The following is a 5314-nucleotide window of genomic DNA, read 5'->3' on the forward strand; positions in this document are numbered from 1 at the left end:
TAAGCATGCTCCATCAAAATGAATCACAATCATTCAATAAAAATCAATTTTCCAATATTAGTTCCATGCAAATAATCATAAAAGAAATTGCAAGAATTAATTAAAATAGAAATATACCACTTTTCATGGAACAATGGCTTCCTCCGTCTCCTCGGCTAAGGGGTTTAGCTCCTCATATTAATCATGATCTCAAAATATTTGTTTACGGCTCAAAAGATGATTAAAAAGATAAAAAGTGATAATACAGACGATTCGCAACAGTTTGTTGGTATTGCAGAATCACTGTTACAGGGAGAAATAGTAGCTAAAGACCTAACGCAACCGCTGTGATGAACGACACATAGGTTCTACTGTGAAACAACGATAGTTTTCTGCGACAGTTGCTTGTGCGTCAATGTTCTTCGTGTTCTTCCTCTTCAGCAACAGCAACAGAATAAGGTATTTTCCTGCAACTCGATCTCTAGAGACCTGTGGTGTTCTAAACTTCTCTGAAAGGATTCGTACCCCTTATATGACTTATCCCCTCTCCTTGTATAGGCCACAGCTCGATTAAGTCTCCCCCAAAATCTTGGTTTATCTCCACAACAAGTTTCAGAGTTTTCTTTCTGCCAAACTCTCTTCACGCGTATTTGACCTCTCTCAATACTTCCAAACTCTTTATTAGATAAATACGAATGTTGGGGAAGCTTTTCTAGCCTTTAATCTCCCTGAATTATCGAAAAAATATTCCAACAGAAACCCGTGACCACAACACCTCTGTTTCCTTCTCCCGGACGATCTTACCCAATTCATTCAATCCAATCACATATACCAACCCTGTTATGCTCTAGGAAGTCCAGCCCAACAAAAATCAGCCATTGAATCTCTTTATTTCACGTCCAACTGATGCTCCCAAATTCATGCAGGTAATAATAGAGTTTCCCGCCAAAATTTTGTTTGATCGATGAAGAAAAAGGGGGAGCCCCCTATCCAGAATAGGGGTGCCTTTAGCAGCTGCCTTAAGGGGTGTCATGTGGTGCCCCTTATCCAAACCGGGGGTCCGAATAGCAAGTGACCTCCGGGTGCTTTCCGAAAACTTTTCGAGCCAATTTTTTTCCAAACATGTTTATTGGCCAAAAATACCTACAAATAAATAAAACACCATAATAAGTACAGAAATGACCCCTAACAATATATAGACTCGAGACAAATCGGACACAAAAATGTGTCTATCAAATACCCCCAAACCTATTAATGGCTAGTCCTCGAGCAAAAATTAAATCCTAACTCACTGTCGCAGGCATCGTCGATTGCATTTAGCGTATGCAATAAGCCTTTAAACCCCTAGGTGTCTCTAGTGGCGGAGTGTTGTCTCGGAGGGATTACCAGAGGTATACCTACAAAACCTTTATACTCCAGACCCTAGCACATTTTTGTGTCTGATTTGTCTCGATTCTATATATTGTTAGGGCTCATTTTTGTACTTATTATGGTGTTTTATTTATTTGTAGGTATTTTTGGCCAATAAACATTTTTGGAAAAAATTAGCTCGAAAAGTTGTCGGAAAGCACCCGGAGGACATTTTCTATTCGGACTCTCACTTTGGATAAGGGGTAACCTAATTACTAAGGGGCATCTCATTTCCATGCAGTTGCTAATCGCACCCCTTCCCTAGATAAGGGGCAACCATCTTCGACATTTCAAAAACCAGGTTTTGGCGGGAAAATAGGTGCAGTGAAGAACAGATTTTGGCAATCGTGATTTGGAGGAGTTTGAGGTCGATTAAACCTCTGATTTTCATAGGATAGACTCCTTATGGGTCTAGGAATCTGATATGGGTGTTTAAATCGATTAGACTGGGCTCAATTGACGGATTTTTATCACAACAGAAAATATGGAAAGTCACGTGTGTGACCTGTTTTAGGGAATTTTAGAGAGATTAAAGTGCTGTAAACTTTCCCAAAGATTTGTATCTATCTAAGGAAGAGTTTAGAATAAAAAGGAAAGCTCAGAAACACGTAGAAATTCTAAAACAAGAAATTGCCGCAACTTGGCCGTGAAGAGAAGGAAAGAGATTTTGGAACATTTGGTAGAGATTTAATCTTTATTTTTGATATAAATAGATATCTTGGGTCATATCGAAGAGGTGTCGAGAGTTTGGGAACCTAAGCAGAGCGAGAGAAGAAGAAATCAGAGCTTTACCAAACTCTGTTTCTGCTGCTGCTGAAGAGAAAGAACGCGAAGAACATTGACGCACGGGAAACAGTCGCAGAACAGTGTCATTGTTTAACAAATGAAGAACATTAAGCTGTGCAGGACAGTCGTATTCTAGAGTCTTAAAATCAGCGTCAAAGCAACAATATTTACAACAGTTATCTTTAACAGTTCCATTGTAACAGCTGTTTTGCAACACCAATACACTGTTGCAAACAGTCTGTATTATTACTTTTCACTCTTTTAATCATCTTTTGAGCAACAAACACATATTTTGAGATCATGATTAATACGAGGAGATAAACCCCATTGCTGAGGCGATAGAGGAAGCTATTTTTCCAACAAAAAGTGGTATATTCTATTTTATCTTTTTATTTGCAATAATTATATGATTAATTGCCTTGAACTATTATTGAATATAATTTTTATTTGAGTGATTGTGATCTATTTTGATGGAGTATGCTTAGTTTTAAGACTTTTGATGCTCCATACTTGGTATTTACAATTACTACTTTTGAAAATCTACTTGTTGCAATATTTTAGAATCAAATTAAACGAGAAAATTGCATAAATATAAGTATTGGTTAAATCACTTTGAACTTGGAAAATAGTGGAATCTTAGCCTCAATGTTTCTTTTAGTATTGATATCATCTTTGATTGAGTTTGCAATAATTTTTAGTGAGTTTTATATTTTAATATTAGAATTTAAGTCTAATTAATATCCTTCACAAGTCTGAGAATCGAACCACTTTTACCACTATCTACAAAGCACATCAATTTTTGGCGCCGCCGACGCGGACTTGTTTTTAGGGTTTTAGATTTATTTTATTATTTTTGTCCTTTTTTATGTTTTTGGATATTTATCTTGTGTGTACAGGTTCTGAATTATAAAGAAAATTGAGCCAAAGAGTTTGGTGATTTCATAAAGACTTGGAGCTAAAGATTAAAGCAAAAAGAACAGAAAAGAAGACAATTTTATTTTAGACAATTTTAGTTTAGGGTTTGTTTATTTTCTTTAAAAAAAAACTGTATTAGGGTTTATTATTTTTGTATTTTTTTTTTTTTGGACTTTTGGACTTTTGGACTTTGGGACATTATTTTTTTATTATTACCCTACAGAAGGGTACTTTAAATATAAATTGTTTGCAGAGAAGGAGGACAATTGCAATATTGTCTCTGCACCTTGGGTTTGTACACTAGACATCGGAGTCAGTGGCCCGAGTCGACTACAACCGATTCATCCCCCGTCTGGAACGGGAGGTAAGATTCTGAACACTCGCGAGTCCCCTGTCAGCGAGTTACTGGACTCCTTTGTATGCATATATGTTGAGGACTGAATACGGACATTTATTTTTCTAGTAAAGGGCAAGGCCTGGCCATACAAGATAAGGGTTCGGATTTCATCACCGTTCTCTTCTTACCCGCTTTAGGAACACGTAACCTACGCGAACCTAAGCCTAAAATTTTGACTAGAACGAGACCGATAGGGTAACGAGCTTAACAGGAAAGTCATTCGAAAAATATTGGTTACTCTTTTAAGCATACTTCGAAGTTCTTGACGGTTTCTGTAAGTTGAATGCGTGATTGTGCCGCCTTGTAATACCGATAAGGCCTTGGGTATCAAAGCTCCACCGAGCTTCCCTCTCCTCTATTCAACTTACGTTAACTCGAATTGATTTCAGAGGGGTTTGCTTAAATTGTAACGAATTCCCGTTCGAAGGATTAGAAGCTGGTCTAGAAACAATCTAAGTGGAGCCATCATGCTTTTTGTTTGCTAGAAATCAATAGGTTTGATTTGGTTGAGTCGGCCTTGATCTGTCTTTGCTTACCCTTCCAATTTAGAAAATTCTATTGTATGCCTGAACGTAAAAGATACGCACTAGGTAGATTTGTTAAAGAGAAACCTAGTAGTTCGAAGCGTCTCGATTACCTTAATCTAGAAAGTCCGACTTTTGTAGAGTCTGTTTTTGAACGTCCTTTGACTGAGGAGAGAATCCATGTTTCTCCAATAGCGCCAGAAATGGCAACTTTGAAAGCTTTGTTGAATCCAACTAGGACTACCTGTCCTTCGTGTATTAAGTTAGATGAAATGGAGGCACCCTATGAACTGAAACCTGGGACCTTACAGATGCTCCCAATCTTTTTGGGAAAGAAAATGAAAACCCTTATTACCATGTTAGGGATTTTGAGGAAATTTGTAGTACTCTAAGAATTAGAGGCTTAGATGATGATGCTTTGAAACTTAGGTTATTCCCATTTTCCCTGAAAGATAAGGCCAAGTCGTGGCTGTATAGTTTGGACTCCGAGTCAATTGAGACATATGAACAACTTACATCTTCCTTTTTCAATAAGTTTTTCCCTAGGAACAAAACATCGTCTATTAGGACGCAAATATGCACATTTTCACAACAAGAGGGAGAATCTTTATATAAGTATTTGGAAAGGTTCAATGATTTATTATCCCAGTGTCCTCATCATGGTTTAAAAAACGTTAGGCTAGTTCAGATCCTTTATGAGGGTTTAGATTATTCCACAACGACCATGGTTGAGTCTCTATGCACTGGTGGATTTGAAAACCAAACTGTTGATCGGCAATGGAATTTTTTAATGAAATCGCCGAAAAAACCCAGCAATGGGAAAACAGTAGGGCACCCCAGAAAACAATTCTTTTAAGTAGAGGAAACGTTAATATGGTAGAAGGAGGCTATGAATCAGATGCCAAAATTGCTGCTATAGCAAAAAGGTTAGAAGTCTTAGAAGTGGGCCAAACTAGTGGTAGAGTGGAGCCTTTTTGGGAAGGCCAGAATATTGAAGAGCAGGCCAATGCTCTTTATAATAACACTAGATTTTATAACCGTCAAAAGATTAACCCATATTCAGAAACCTATAATCCTGGTTGGAGAAACCATCCGAACCTTTCGTGGTCTAAGGGCCAAAGGCAAGGTCAGTTTAGTAATTCTAATCCCCCCCCCCAGGTTTTGGCTATACTAAGAATCCTTCAGGACTAGCTCAGTTTCAGAATCAGTCAGATAAGAAAATCCTAAGTTTAGAGGAATCTCTCGCCTTGTTAACTCAGCAAACTGCAAAATTCCAGTTATCCGTAGAACAAAGTCTACAAGC

General features: G+C 37.7%; 1 pseudogene; it reads right to left on the bottom strand.

Moving 5' to 3' along the window:
* Positions 1-4577: 4577 nt before the first annotated feature.
* Positions 4578-4677, bottom strand: LOC113307076 (annotated as a pseudogene).
* Between the last annotated feature and the right edge of the window lie 637 nt (positions 4678-5314).

Source organism: Papaver somniferum, chromosome 8, assembly GCF_003573695.1.
Source record: "Papaver somniferum cultivar HN1 chromosome 8, ASM357369v1, whole genome shotgun sequence".
NCBI lineage: Eukaryota > Viridiplantae > Streptophyta > Magnoliopsida > Ranunculales > Papaveraceae > Papaver > Papaver somniferum.